Here is a 17,722-nt window from a genome sequence, read left to right as displayed (position 1 = left end):
CCCAGCAGACATCGCATTATACTGTTGGTTTTATGTTTTCTTGTGATAAACCTCAGAAAGTTCTTCTTCAACAGAGGAGTGATTAACTTTATTGGTTTATTTTTATACCAGTGGTATTTTAAATAGTTTTAATGGAATGGTTGAAAACCTCTAGTGAAATACTATGAAATTTTTTAAAGAGTGAGGTTTGCGTGTGTGGTCTTGTTATAAACCAAAGCTATTCCACTCTGGGGTTTTAATGATAATACTCCATTAATGACTGAAATTAAATGAAATAAACTACGAACTTATGGCTCGATTAGCTATGAATATAATTGTTTTGAGATAATTGATGGGACTCAATTATCAGACTCGAAATAAGTCACTCTGGTATTTGCTTGTTGCATCACAGTTGAAGCGAGATTGGCTCTGAAATGATGCGATAGGTTTTGAGATTATTTTAATTCATAATCAGAACCCTTTAGTTTACCTTTCATTTGGGAAATTTAGGAAACGTGGGTTTCATGACTGCAAGGAGAATTATCGTAACATTTAAAGTAGTCATTTTGTGTAGTTTATTTTATCATTGTGTAACTAGCCATGATAATAAACGGGTGGATATAAAAGTTTTACACTATGTGTGTTGGTTATAGTGAGTGACGTGTTTTTAATGAAACACAGTTTTAGGAAATTAAACTTTTAAAAATAATTTTTCGTATTCTGCAAAATCTTTTTCTGTGAGTTTTATTTTGAAATTGCAAAAACTATTGCTATAAATGCCTACAATTCTTCATAAGAACACTTAAAAAAACAGATTACACCTCCTTAAAATATCGATAAATGCTGAAAACGAGTATAATGTTTGAAGTAATGAAATTTCTTTTTTCGATCTGTTATGTATAATAAACATTATATATTTCCTTTCTTCGTGTAAGGCATTTTAATAATATTTGATTAAAACATGGCAAAACATTAATATGACCGATTACACTACGATACGACGCACTGTGATTTCATGCTATAGATAATCCTTGGTTAGAAACAGTACAGATCAGAATCCTACCCGAACACAACCAATATTTACCAGTATTATTAACCGCTTGCTCCGAGTATTCAACTGCTCTCCCTCTGACATACTCGCGCAGACCTTAAACGTCTGTAGTGAAATGCACAAAGTAAGAATAAAATTAAACGCGCTCCTAGAGTAAATTAAAAATGAAAGAATAACGTGGACATTTTTAGCACCATGTATATTTGAAATACCATTTAGAAAGTTCTTTTAAACGGAATTTAAACACAATAATTTTTAAGATTTACACTTGATTTTCAACAAACTTTGTATCGATACACCAAGGTTTAAAAAATAAGGTGATTAAAAACTAATTAAACTCTTGGCTTTTGGAACGATAGTAGCATAGAGAGAGTCAAGAACACAAAAACGCAGTTTTTATAAAACAGTCAGCTGTCTCTTAATCCCGTTAGAAAGCGAATAACGCTGATAAAACCTCTCCCCACCGTGACGTCACGCCTTTTGATTGGTGTGTTAAATGGTGATTAAGCCATAATTACAAAATACATTACAGCCCACTTTGAACAGAGTTTCAGAATGTAAAACTATTTTCAGGGGAGAAGGGAATAAAACTCATCATGAGGTTGATAGTTGGTTTGTTATAAATTCTTATAAAACAAATATTACTGTACAAATTATTTAAAAACTTGTTTCATATTCCTTTCTTATTACAAAACGTATAATTGTTTATTCAAAATTTTAACAAAAGATTCAAGTTATGTTTTATGTTCATAGATGTACTAAGGTTAGTCTAATTTTCTGTATATAAAAGTTAGGTATTTATTAATATATGTTAATTATATTTATGTAATAATACTTGACGTGATTTTTATTCTTCAGTTGTATATATACAAGTAATAAAGCTTGTTTTTACTTCCGAAAGCATTCATTTTAAATAATTGTTATCTTAATTTTTATAAATTGATATATATATATATATATATATATATATATATAAAACATACAAAAAATGAAATGTATTAAAAATTAAAACCATGATTTACTGTTCAATTGTTTGAGTTCTATTTGTCCATTTTTTTATTTATTTGTTTTAATAAAACTGTGGTAGATTTCTAATTGGAACAAATAAATAGATAGTCCCATCCTCAGTCCATTAATGAACACTAGTAATGTAATTCATTCGTAAGTTACAATTACTCCACGCTTCGACCAGCTGATGATTATGAAATTAATTTAATATTATATTATATTTTAAGTAATAACACTGTTTCAAAAAAATACACTAAATATTTTTGGTACTACACGGTCAGACAAAATAAAAATAATAATGAAAAAAGGACTTCTTAGTAATGTTTAGAATATTTATTTTACATGGTATAATTTTTGTTTTGTACTAAAAATTAGTAGGACAGAAGAAAATAATATTGCTCATTAGGTGTTTTCAGAAAAATAAAAATCGTTATCTACTGATAGGCTAATCTTGCTCACATAATATAGTCAAACATGTGTGTGTGTGTGTGTGTGTGTGTGTGTGTGTGTGTGTGTGTGTGTGTGTGTGTGTGTGTGTGTGTGTGTGTGTGTGTGTGTGTGTGTGTGTGTGTGTGTGTGTGTGTGTGACTTAAAATTGTCAGGCAAATTAGTATACTTCCCTTTAATTCTGTTAAAATAGTTATTTGCATTCATTCAAAAACAGTTTATAAACAAACACAATAAAGAAACAATTCAAATTATTTCTTCCATAGACACGGATGAAAATAAAGTGAAGAATTAATCTTAAATTTAAACTTATATTCCAAATAGCAAAAATAAGTGGTGACTGTGTTCTAATCGCATAAGGAAACGTTTCCGGTCTGTAAAGGAAAGTCAGATAATAATTAACTTTAAAAAACTGGCAGTAGCGGGCCAGGCTATTTGTGCAGCAATAAGCCACATAAATAAGGGAGTCCGCTAGAAACAGGAGTAAGCCGGGAACATCTCAAGACAACAAATAAATCCATAGAATATCTCCCACAAAGCAGACATGTACGTCAGCGGAGATCCTGGCTTTAAATTAAACGTCCGAGTCCTCATGTCTCCAAGTCCCTGGGGAGTTACTCTGACAGAGCCCAACATGTTTTATCCTCGCCAACAATCTATTTCAGCTCCCCGCTCCAGCTCACCCGAGATGCTTGCGCTGATTATATATTTATGCTAGGATCTGTGTTTTTTATTGACCCTAGTTTATCCTCCAGTAAGCCCCCTGATACGGCAGGATGGCCGCTTAAGTTGTCTTACTTCTGGAAGGATTTGTTAATTAGTTAAACTAATACCTTGTGGATGGTTCTTGCTTGTTTCACTGATTTAGTGTTCTCGATCAAGGTATTTTTTTTTAAATTGAGCTATTTCACTATGGAAAAGAGATCCAAAATGATATTCACACGCAAAACTGGAGAGCAAAGCAACTTATTTTCAAAACAATCACGATCCGTTAGAAATCAGTGGATTAATAAATTGTTTAAATTATGCTCCCACGAATAAACTTCTCTAGCGCTAAAAACCCGTTCTGTAAACATCATAATCGTTAAAATTATTTTACAAAACATATAAAAACTGTTTTTTGTTTTAATGTTTCAAATTATTTAGGTTATTTACGATATTTACTTACAAACACTAACGAAGTACATAAACAGCTCGAGCCGAGTAGTGCTCCAAATTATCGTAAACATTTTAAATAAATTACATTCTTTGATCTCTAACCAATGTGTTGTCAGGCAGTAATTGAAAATATTCAACATTATCTTTAATTTCAGTCAATATTATGTATCTGCAATATAAGTATCATCTGCGTCCTCTTAATTGGTAACAAAACTGAATCTTCAATTAAAAGTCAAATTTTTTGTTTTACTTAACTGAGCACTTAGCGAAGCCTTCCCCACTGGTGGGTGATAATCGAATACCGATTTTTAGAGGGTTAAAATTTGGCTCGAAGCTCTACTTTTGCGGCTTCTACATCGCTATTGAAAATCATAAACATCGGTCCTGTTGCGGTTTTGAATCCTGTCTATCAAAACTTACTTTATTGGTCTTACGGATAACCATGCCAATCCCAAGGTAAACATAGAGTAAAAAAATAATAAACAAACAGATTTTATTGTGAAGATTAATAACATGACAGTTTCAGTAATTTAGCAACGTTTCAGATGAAATTATTACTTTTTCTTGGATTAGTTATTTCAGTACGTCATTTGAACACTTTAACTTGATCTGCAATAAATCTTTATGTCAAGCTAAACGGTATTGAGCTTCTCACTGTGTGGTAATAGGATAAAAATGGTATGGATATCATGAATTCGAAAGTTTCTATTTCCTTACTTTCTTTTCCATCTGGTAAAAACGAATATTTTATCGATATTAAACTAACTTTACAAAGACCTATAGTTTTGGAATTCTGAAAATAGCACAAAAACTATTTAATAATGCTATTATGTGCGATTATGTGTATAATTGGCTAAGTTTTAGCAAAGCCGGTCACTTGTGGGTCTGGAAAATTTGCAGCCTAACTATCCCAACGCGTACATAATTTTTATATTGACTTGTGTGCAGAATTTTATTTCAACAGATAAAAAACCAATGTAATGACCAAAAATGTGGATGTATCGTGTAGCAGGATATGTCGAGAAAGATTTCATATGCAGACTTTGAATGTTCTATGAAACTACATTTCTACAAGAATAAGTTCTATGGTGCGTCATTTTCAACTACTTTTTGCATCATTTTCTGTCCGTCTATCTGCCGGAGGTCATCTCAAGAATGAAATAAGCTACATATTTGAAATTTTATATTCGACCTCAGCGAAGGAGTCAAATTTATGACAGTGTCAGATTTCAAGTGACTTAGCATATTTTTGAGGTTTCATCAAAGAGGAAGGTGAACTGAACCTAAACTCAACATTGGCATTGAATCAACCTTTCCACCATAGGACCTTTCCAGGAATCAAGTCTGTGACACTTAGATTTCAGACGCTGCATAAGAGGAAGGTGGACTTGTGCTAACCTAACAGTCACATGATTACCATATTTAAAAAATTGTGACATTTTAAATTGAAAATTCGTTTTTTTACCTTAACTAAAAAGTGGATGACGCCCTTCATTAAACTTTCATGTGAATTTAATCTTTTGAGACATCAGTGGTGGCACTGAATGGATACTCTGTATATTTAGTAGGCGCTGTTTGTCACACTATAAATTTGCTTCCTTTTCTTCTACTTCAAAATAATGGTATCTTATAAGTGTAAATATTCGAATAATAAAAAAAACCAAGAATATTCAAACTGGTCACAGTTGTGCAAAGAACAAAAATATAAGAAAGACAGTAATATGACAAATATAATATAGTTTATTGATAAATAATATGATCGTTTCACTGTATACTAATGTTGAAGCGTGAGGATAAACATGTATGTATTAAAATATTCATGTCATACCTCCTTTAATATTTTCACTTAAGAATGAAGATGGCTGCTATCAACTAATTAAGCGTAATTACGTAAAAGTTACTGCGCCTTTTTACTCGAAACGGTGTATGTAATCCAGAAAGGTAAACCATTTAAATAACATAACATCCTATGGAGTTAAAGAGATATCTTACTTCAATGAAATATGTCAAGAATGCGTGTGCTCGTGTGTATTACGAAATTAAATTATCAATAAACAGCAATAACAATTTTTAAAGTGCACTGTGTAGTTCTAAAACGTTTGTCATTTGTATATTTTAGATTCTATACAGTTTAGCTCATATTTACATAGGCTTATTGAGATGACAGTGTTAGTTCGTCAAGAGTAAATGCGAGATTTCTTACGTATGTCTCCATGTTTATAACTATTCCTGAATATTACTGCTAATATTACCACTCCACATCCCAAAATATTACCTTCTTTTAAATATTTTAAAAGAAAACAAAAGCCAATGCCCTCCGGGGAAGCCCTATGAACCTCAAAGACTCTGATAGGATAAAAAGGAGATCCTACAAAGTTCTGCTAATTACCTCCCCTAATAGTATTAGGGGCCAAAGGATCCGTGTCAATGGATCTTCTACATTAAGATGTGTAATCTTTATTGGCTATTGTCCCGTAATGAAGCAGAGCTCTTCGTCAAAGACTTACAATTAATGGCTGTGACCTCCCGTATAATCCTACTTCTTCTTTTCCGCTGAAAAAACCCCTACTTAATATTTTCCGCCGTTTTCCATCACAAAAGACTCTTAAACCTACCTTCCCAGTTTTCATAATTAGAAGCGTGACTCTATTTTTCATGGCAGATCATATTTTAAAAGCAAAAAGAGCTTAAGCGCTCTATTAAAACGGGGGAAGCCGCCTCGATCGCCCCCACCCCTCCTCCCCAAAGAGGATTCTCGCTCGATCCTTCTTCTTTGTGTCTCCTTCAAGATGTCTTTATGCGAGTTACTCCTTGCTTGCATTCCAACAGTCGATGGTTCTTTAAAGATAACTGATAAAGGAAACAAGGACATACAACAGAATACAGATTTAAACATTTTATTGTCCATAACAATTTTCTCATGAATTGTTACTACACAAATACGAAAATATGAAACAGTCCATAACATATGCAGCTTTCATATGTTACTACGAGTACCCCACATCGAAATGAATATTACAACTAGGCTACTTATCAGCACTATTTTTCTTAGATATGCAAGCAAACATAGCACAAAATCATTCGGTGTAAAGTAACGAAATCAAGTATAATATACGAGTATAGATTTACTATGGATTATCACCATCCGCCATATGCACGCACGAAATTGATTTCAAATGTATTGAGTAAAGTTTATATATTTAATTTTTGACGCAAAGTTTGTTTGTTTTATGAATGCATATACAATAATTATTTTCTGTTTATATAAATTATATATATATATATACACACACACACACATATATATATATATATATATACACATATATATATATATGAGTATATATCCCCATTTACGTTTATTCCTTAACCTTCCTATTTGATATCACAGTATGTGAGATATATTGGGCTATTTCAGTTATGGTAAATGCATTACTTTTCGATGCGATTCGCAAACAGAGTGAGATTTTTGTTAATTAATTACAATACCTTTACTACCACAAACCTTGATAAGACTAGTTGGGCTCATGTACCTTACATTTATTCTGGATTAATTATATGGCTGAATTTGGTAATGAGTAAAGAAAATGGCGTTTATTTAATAAAAAATGTATGCGTGTTTTACATTTAAATGGTTTTTTGTGAGGCCTTTCGTGTTCAAGGAACACATCATCACACCCACATAACTGAAATAAATATACATTATACATGATTATTGAAGCGTTTCTTATTAAATTAAGAAGTATATTCCAATAAGAAGAGGGTAGAATGTTAATCAGAAATAGATTGATATTAACGTCAATCCTAAATAAATATGTATACTCCTTGATTACTCAATGCTAGGTATGTCTATGTTCTCAACATTGAAATTGATCTCGTATTTCAGTTCTGAATGAAAATAAATCGTTTCCTCTTAATCACTATTAGTTGTTCAATACAAAAAATGGAAATGAAAGATTCCTATGCAAATGTATATGTTACAATCTAAAAGTCTTCAATGGAATTAATACATAAATAATACATACTACAAAATTAATTAAACCTTTATGTTTCAATCTTTTAGGTAATTACTATGAATTTAAAAGTAAAGTATCATGGTTATAGTTTATTTCAAGTTATTAGATTTGATAGTTTTTCTAAAAACTGAACAAAGCAACTCGGAATTTTTCCATGCATTCCAATTTTTCTGTATTGCGGAATGTATAGTTGTAAAATTTCAATGTGCAAGTACCTCCTTAAGTTTCCATTTTTGCAAAAATAAAAATTCCCTAGTACTAAGTAAGAAAGTACTATATACAATTATTTTTAAATAGTTATAACCATCCTCCATTCCCACTAGAAAACAACATATTTTATAAGTTAACTACTTAACTAATAAACTAGTTGACCAATTGCATCTACCCTAAAACACAGAATGAACAGCAAGTGAAAATTATTACTATTTCCCTTAATACCCGTTATCTTGAAAAAGACAAATTTGTTTTTCTCATGCGGAATATAAAGTTGATCTCATATTGAATTGGACATTTTTTAAGAAAAGCATTTGGTGTTGTAATTAAAGTTCAAACAAATCAGCAGAAATGTAAACCATAATTGCAAGGAACTTTCAGTACGTGATACTCGCCTTGTGTTACCATGGTGTGACGGCTAGCGGCGGCGTCGGTTTTTTCTCATCCCTGTTATGTGCTGTGGATATACGAATAACTTTTTTACTTTTAGAAAAAGAATACAATTTTAAACAAAAATGTTTTATCAATAGAGGTAGCAAAGAATTACAACGTTGAGATTTGCTAAAATATTGTATTCATGACCACTATTAAAGTAATAACAATATAAATTGGCTTTATCCTATTTTGAGTTACAAAAAAATTAAAAAGATATTTTAGTACAAAAGACTTTTATACGTTATTTTAAGAAATGTTTAATTTGAAAAGTTTAAGTCCAGCGTACTGCAAATAAAAGTGAACACGAATATTACAGTAATATTACGAACAAGCAAGAATATTCTCAATATAGATAGTAAACATGTTCAGTTATATGTGAATGGGTGTCATAAATATAAATGCTTTATAATTTTTTTCATTAAGTAATGTATTTGTATTTTTTACTCGGCAGTGGTATATGCATCATATTGTAGTAATATGCTTTTATTGTTTAATAATATTTTATGTTTATCTCCTGAATTATATTTTGGATTTCATGTGTTTTTTTATTGTTTAGTTACCAACTAATCCGTTGCAAAGAATGTATTTTGCTTGTCTACACTATATTATATTAATTTGTTATTTTTCGAGGATCCTTCGACTTAAGGTTTGGATTCTTCCAAGTATATGATAGTATCCGTAATGTAATATTTAAGTTTCTGTAACATAATAAATTGTCCAGTTTTAAACAAAAAAGCATCTAATTTATTCTTCGCTCCATACTACAATCAAAAGTAGCATGGTCAAATTGAGTGTCATTCAAACTGTCAAAACTGTTTTTTTTTCGCACACTAGTCATATTGGCAGAGTACAAATATGAAACCGTTATTATACAACAGACGTATCAAGTATATTGCGTTGTGGAGGATCACATTTACACAAAAATCCTATTATTCATTAACTAATCAGTGACAGCCTTTAAACATTTTTCCACTTCGTAATTGACATAGACAAAAAAATTATAAAAATTGTTAAATTGCATTTACGTCTTGATGACAGAACATAATGTAGTGTTTTAAATGTCACTAGAACACTTTCGTTTAAAACCTCATGCTTGGTAATTTTAAAAATTGAAGACGTGAGGAAAATTATATCTTTAAAACGTTGTTTCTTACTAAGTACTGCCTACAACTTCTAACTATACAAAATTTAAATGTTTTACAGCCTTCAACTAAACCTATGTTGTATTTACAGATAATAACCAAAGCAGCTCTAATTTACACTTATAATAGCCTTAAAGTCCAATTTTACATCTATTCCCCTACAATGGTGAACTCAAATTCCTTTTTTTATTTGTTACTTCTACTAAGCATTCATAATTTATAAAGGAATTGTGATGCCTATAACTTCCTAACTTAATAAATTTATAACTGTTGAGTTATATAATTTACAAGTAAGGGAACTTAGTGAATATATTTCACAAAGCCTTCTATTTTCATTGCAATCTTAAAAATCTATTGATAGAAAGAATTCCCGACATCACAAATTGAGTGGAATAATATGAATGTTTTTCTAATCTTTTTAACCCTTGAATAAGAATACTTGTATTGTTGTGATATTTAGTCTTTCAACACTCCGTTGTACCATTATATTTGTATATTGAAAAGCTCGATTATGGTACACGTCCCTACATGATATTTGGCTGAAGGTTAGCAAACCTATAACTCAGGTTGATATTTAGAGATTGAACCGAGCTCGTGTAAATTTTGCTTAGCTTTGATTATGGGTTCCGGCAAAGAACTTATTCTGTCTCTCTATCTGCCTATGTGTCTATTTTTCAATGGATAGCTCACGGGACAGAATGAATTGAGATATGGACAAATTTTGCATGTAACGTAATGTCTACATAGGCAACATTGTATCAAGATGGGCATGTGGCTAGCCTTTACACAACCTAAATATCCGCAGGATATTTAAAAAACGATGTCATCTGTGTACTTTAAAATTTTGCGTGAAGCTTCATTTCTACATTCAGTAGCCTCCTTAGTTCACCTGAACTCAACATTTTAACACTGCTATGAAACCTTACTTAATAAACAAATATATAAAAGTATCATGTGGCAAGATATGGTCAGAAAGATTTAATCTGTAAACTATTAATTTTGCACCAAACCACATTTCTACATATACAAGAATCAGTTCGATGAAGGAGCATGACTATCCATGATATTTGACTGAGCGTCATTAATGTTCATAGATTTTCTCTTTTGTCTCCCTGAGGGCTGTAAAATTTTCTTTTTTGACTGATTATCTGACTGCCTGTCTGTCAGAAGGATATCTCAAGATTGAAATCACGATATAATATCTTAAGCAAAACAACGTGGTGTAGCGTACTCCAACCTTGTACATATGTAAAACTGTACAAAGGAAACATTTTACGTTTTGTAAAGATGTAAATCAAGATCTTAAGTAAAAGGTTCAAAATCTTAAATAAATCTTAAAATGTATTAACACTATCTTTACTTTTTTCCATACCATCTTTGGGTACCATTATTTGAACCTGAAGCTGCTGTATAAATTGGGATTATTGACTGAAATCTATATAAGCTAAATCTTTTCGCTGGTTAGGAAATCAGCATCTGATGTTTCTTTGCTCTAGAATCTCACGATAATGACTCAGTGCATCCAGATAATTGTTTAGAATGCTAATTTGAGCGGAAGGGCAAGGTACCCACAATACTGATCTCTTTGCACATAATAAAGATCTCTGTACCCACAATACAGACCTCTCAATTCAACCAGCTCCAGCAATCTGTAAAACACCTTCAAACTCGAGTAAAAATCTTGTTCTCTGCAGAATTTTATATAGCTGTCTTAAAGAATCCTAGTGGTATACTCATATATCGTAAGCAGCCAAATCTTAAAAATGAAGTATCTTGTATGAACAATCTTGAAAATCTTAGACATTTGGACTTGAAGCCAATATTACGAATCATTGTGATCGTAAAATGTGAAAGACGACATTATTGGCATCAATTTCATACTCAAGATTGAGCCAACCCGTCCAAGGCTTAACCGCCTTCGTTGTGTGAAAACCACTCATGTGACGAAACCTCCTTCACAATCTGAATGTAAATAATAACACACAAGTCTTGTTCTTCAGACCACATCAGGTTTATCATAACGTTCCTCATATGTGAAACAACTGGATTAATAGTCTAGCCATCATGGGATTTGCTACAGGTTCGCAGCATTCTTCGATAGATGATCCGTCAATGATCAGGGCATATCAATGCCGTATATCACCGTTGAAATGGACTCTAACTGAAGATTCAATATAGTCTTAACTTGGAACACCAAAGGAAGCTGATTCCAACCAGTCTGTTTGAGACGGTGATAGTTGGCGTTTCCCTGAATCCAAAAAGCCCCTAGAACAGTGAAATGGTGTCCTACATTTCTTACGCTTGTATTCATTACAGATGATGGCTTATGCTAACTTTACAACCTAAGTAAAAACCCAAGAACGGTGAACTAAGAGATAAAACGTCTAGTTCACAGGTATCGGGAAATCGGACCGGACTTATCGTTTGCTGATAAAGCAGCCGGATTGACTGTGATTACCGACCGATCCTGGTAACTGATACAAAACGAGTGACAAGAACGGAATGAGCGGAACATGTAGTGGGGGAATGTTTGACTGAGTGTGTAGAAGCAAGATACAGACGGAGAGGCTACACTTCTAGCAGCACGTTTTATTATGTTGCTGTTGTGTTAGTAAATTAATAAAAATGGTTATAAAATTTGTGGAGAAAATTCATTTATAAATTTAAATATTTATATTTATAGTATCTGTGTCCGGTGTTATAAACATTAGGATAACACAGTATTATTTCTTTTTTTGTTTCTATAGATATATTTAATTATCAAAGCTAGCAGTGGAATGGGTGCAGTCTAGGATTATGGTCGCTCCACGGCTTCTTCATACTATCGTTCACGGTATCTTACGTCGCTTCTACTTTCCAAAAAAATCTCTTCACAGTCCACTTCACAAAAATGTACACTACAGGTTAAAAATCTTTGGACAACTGAAACCATCACTAAATAATGTAAGATGCCTGAAACCACATTATTCCTACAACAAAAAACAAAAATTCACCCTCCGATTCATAGCCATCAAATACACATTGTTAAAGTTAAGTGCGTAAATTTTTGTCGTTCGATTTCCAAAGGTGTAGAGACAATATTTAATGGAGATAACTGACATCAAAGAAGATCTAAAACCTTATTTTACCCAAAGGCGATGAGAAATTTCGAAAGTGCAAGAAAGAAAAGAACTTCAGCAAAGAAGTTATATTCAAATTTCTGAAAAGCAGTTAGTCTTTAATAAAGTAATATTAATCGCTGTTTTATTAAGCTTTAGCCAACCACGACACAGCTCAACTAACCTGTATAAGCGTATATGAAGTACTAGAATTGCAGTGCGTTATGTAGTGCTAGAAGTGCTTTACACGCTCAAAACCTGAAATAAGAGCCAATCAGTTTTGCATATCCTGTGATCATAGGGCTCCATAATATTGCATTATAAGTGCCTTTACTAAAGAGACTAAGTACCTCGATTTTAATACTCTCCCACACTGGCCTAAAATATTTTTAGTGTAATTGAGAACATTAGAATTATTCTATAAAATATCATGCGATTTGCAGAGAAATTCGATGTGTTTCATTCATTATAAAACCTTGTTTCACTCTCCGATTTCAGGACCTCAAAATACTGCTCTTGAAAGTCCAGTTATCTTCTAGTAACCATAAAGTATCACCGGAGTGTTTAGTATTCCATTTCATATCAGTTGTTCAGCATTAAGCATATATTTGAATATTTTTTATAGAATGGGTGAATGCAAAACATCTTTCTGGAACAAAAACACCTTCTGTAGCTGCAAGTTCTAAAGAAAAGGATCTGAAAAATTTTACTAGTGCATTTTTGGGACACTAAAAATATTAACAATTGTATTAAAGGACGGAAAATTATCTACGGATAACTTTGTTCCTAAATACTTGTTTTTATGCATTTCATTGTTTTGTAATGCCTGCATAGACTATATATATATATATATATATATATATATATATATATATATATAATTATATATATATATATATATGTATGTATGTATAATGTATTCTTTATATTAGTATTGATTTCCATAATTGCATTCGAGTGTCTTTAGAACTCAATTAAATTACATAGTAAATATGTAGATATATACAAAATATTTCAAGATGTAGTTTTTATGGATAGTTGTATAACTTAATCAAAAATAAACTAAACTTGATTTATGAAATCTTAAGAACATCGACTTTAAGGAGGCACGTTTAATCACAAAGGGAATTTCCGAGAAGAAGCACAGTTGAGCCTCGATATTACAAAAGCAAGGAGAGGACATCGCGGTCTTAATCCCGGCACGGCGATCTGAATATTTGATCCCTAATGGAAATTGAGTTTAAAAAGAACGGGGTTGGAACAAGGAATCTTAAAATATGCATTGGAATAAAAAGACGCAATTAGTAGCAAAGCCATCGAACAGCGCGAGACTTTGGGCCATAAATGAATGAGCACGGCGAGTTTAATCCCTGCTGTTAAAAACGAGATTACTGCTTCGGAGGGTATCGGGGCGAAGTTGATATGCAAGACAGATTAAACGGAGGCATCACTGAGTCTGCCCTTACCTCGGTGAGTGTTGTTGATTGGGGAGGGGAGGAGTCATCCCTGTGTCTGCCCTTACCTCTGCGAGTGGTGTTGATTAGGGAGGGGAGGAGGCATCACTTTGCCTGGCTTTACCTCGGCGAGTGGTGTTGATTGGGGAAGGGAGAAGTCATCGCTGTGTCTGCCTTTACCTCAGCGAGTGGTGTTGATTGGGAAGGGGAGGAGGCATCACTTTGCCTGGCCTTACCTCGGTGAGTGGTGTTGATTGGGGAGGGGAGGAGGCATGACTTTGCCTGGCCTTACCTCGGCGAGTGGTGTTGATTGGGGAGGGGAAAAGTCATCACTGTGTCTGCCTTTACCTTGGCGACTGGTTTTGAATGAGGAGGGGAGGAGGCATCACTGTGTTTGTCCCTACCTCGGTGAGTGGTGTTGATTGGGGAGGGGAAGAGTCATCAATGTGTCTATGTGTCTACTTCTAAATCAGTGGTAGTGGAGGGACTTCCGATATCTAAAGATTTGTTAACGTCAGTAATTCCTTGACCTTCTTCAACTCATCTTTCCAATAACATACCCTTTACCAAGTATAATTATAGCGTCCGTCATTTCTATATCTAACAATTGTTACGTACCTCCAGAAGCTGTAATCCAACATAGTTTCCCCTCATCATGAATATTTCCTGCATCTTTTTAAGAATTATTTTTACCCATCTGCTTGTTAACATATTATTCATTCTTCATTCTCTTGCCGATAACAATTATATAATTTATTGTTGTAAAAGTCGTTCTATACATAATAATAATACTATACCCTGATACACTTTTTGATTCTTTTAACGATTACTTTTCTTGAGCACATCCTCTCTTTACCATCATTCAGTGACATGATTGGTGCTTATTCTTGTCACCCTAGTCTTTCAGGTAAATTCTTTTATTTTCACGTACAATTTGTTTTGTTGTTAACCTTTGCTTTGGCGAGTTCTTAGCCAAATCTTAACTTGTTTTAATATTTTCTATTTGCTTAACTTTATGTCCGATCCTTGAAACGAAGTGTTCTATATTTGCAACGTTAACGATCGGAAATGTTCGAAGACCTGTTTTTCAATCATCAATAACAAACTTTAAACAGAGAAGCGTTATCCAGTAGTGTACTTTTTCCATTAATACATTACTGATTTTCAGTGATGGTTCCGTAATCTTTGCAATTATCAACAAAACAAAAAATATGTTATGTATTAAACACGTTCTTGACTTCGGAAGCTCCTAGAATATATGCATATTTAAAACAGTTTATTAAAATCTTTAAAAATTGCTTCTATATGAAATTCATTTGTTACCAATATTTATAAGTAATGCTTTACAGTTTAATTTCAATCTAAGAAATTATTATAAACGTAAAACACATACCAACAGTTTTGAACAGTGCTCTCTGTGATGCTAAAATATTATTTTCTTTTATAATATTAACGTCAGTTTTTAGTTTTGATTAGCCATGACAACTATGAAATATATATCACGAATAATTCTACATTAAACAAAATGTTTAAATTGTTTTATATTGACCAACAGACTAATAGGATCTTATTTTTGCTCAACAGACAATTCAAGTTCACTAATTAATTGTCGATGTATGAGAAGTTCAAGGACGAAAGCCGATGTAAGACATTTGAGAATATGTAACTGATACTGACTGGTGATGAAACCACAGGTATATGTTAACTCAACGCCACAATGGCTGTATGTGTGTGTGAGCCAAAGTGAGTAGTAATTTGTATTATCGTACTGCTTAACTTTAATAATATTTTATTCTAATTAAAAATAGTATTGGCCCAAAGTTGGACATTTAACCGGGGGATTAACGGTTTAATCACTATAGAGGCAACACTAAATTACTTTCACTCATCTAATATACATAAATGTGATTAAAAGTGCAAAAGAAAAATGTTTTGGCATTTAAGAAATAACTCATTTTCCATTTATTATAAATATGATAAAAACCACTTATTAATATAATAATATATACTATTTTTAATTTATTTCTTGTTAATCTTAAGGTAATTTTATTGTTAATGCATTTTCTTAATGTTAAGTTAATTTTGTATTCATATAATACCTTATTTTATTTGTCTTTTAGTATTTATTTTAATTTAGCTTTTTACGGTGTGAACATAAATATTTCATATATAGGCTATCATAAATCGAAATCGCATTAATATATTATTATTGAAAATTAAATGTCCAAATAATAACTTCATTATTAACTAACATAAAATAAGTTATGATAAAATGGGTTAAATTTTAAATCAATCTACTAAAGCTTGTGATAAGAAAACTGAGTTAAAACATTCACAAGGAATTTCCACCTTCGTGGGGCCGCGCTATCCTTCCTTAGTATTATAGTCTTAACGAAGAAAATGTAATTTTTCATTTACGTGCTTGGATCAACTTTTTCGATTTCTTTGCTTTTCTTTATTCCAGCGCTAAGAACTGCGAGGGGCGTCTCACCACGGAACGGGGTCATTTTTTAAATTCGCTGTTAATCCCCGACTTAATTTCTGCTGTTAATTTTTTGCTTGGTCTAGTGTATTACCCTTGTTCTCCCCACGGCATACAAATACTTCCTTAAACCTTCGCCAAATAGTCCTTGAATAATTTATAATTGGAGGAGGAATTCGATAATCTTTCATTATTTTTCCGCTCTCCGTGATTGCTTTGGCACTGTCTCAGTTTTGTGTGTTTTTAATTAATTTTTTATTTCTTTCCCTAACATTATCTCAAGAAAACCCCCAAGGAGGTATTTTACCCTGCAGATTTTTTATGGTGGAAAATATAGATAGCTAATCATATATTCAAACATTTACATTCAGATGCTTTTAAATGTTCATGTCACACGAACATAGCCTACTTATATAAGTAATATGCTATGTAAAATTAATCGTGCTGTAATGATATGCCCAACAAACGTTGAAATAAAAATAAAAATATTCTCATGCACTGGGTTGTAAATAATTACTCACTGTTTATAATGAAACAAATCTATCATTTACAAACTGACGTTCGAAGTTTTATTTACATTTGTAATAGTCCGAAACTATTTAAGTTTTTAAGCGGGTGTTTACTATACACAAACGCTAATGACCCATTGCTTTAAATTAATCGTTTACGTAATTGATTACATTAGTGATTCTAACATTAGTTGGTTTCCTTACTTCGGAAAGAGGAAAATGTAGCGGATCATAAAATAAACTACTTAAGGAAATACAACTATATTTTGATGAGAATTAGTTTTGTATTGCGTGTTCGGTAATTGTACTCAACGTTTACAATTACATATTACGATGCAGTATACTTAATTTCACCCTTTGATATCTGTAAAAGACAATGAAACTGAGTTATAATGGTTTAATTAAATAATCTGGAGGAATAACTTTTTTCACTAAATAATACGTAAGCCTCATTAGAGAAAATACATTATTCATCACAGTCTACATCATACTGAAATTAACCAATTTTCATCTATCTGTTTGGAAGCAGGAGTGGACAACAACGCTAAGATTTTGTTTATATCAATTAGCTGCAACAGCAAATATAATTATTGTAAACAACCCAAGCAAAGTAAGTGCAAATAATTATTGTTTTTGGGTACTTCTGGATTACGGGAAATATCGTTCAGGAAACAAGGTGTGAAGATTAAAACTGAATTAACCTTTCTGACACGTAAAACCATCTTTTTAT

The sequence above is a fragment of the Homalodisca vitripennis genome, chromosome 5 (genome assembly GCF_021130785.1).
Source record: "Homalodisca vitripennis isolate AUS2020 chromosome 5, UT_GWSS_2.1, whole genome shotgun sequence".
Taxonomy (NCBI): Eukaryota; Metazoa; Arthropoda; class Insecta; order Hemiptera; family Cicadellidae; genus Homalodisca; species Homalodisca vitripennis.
This window is presented reverse-complemented; position numbering follows the sequence as displayed.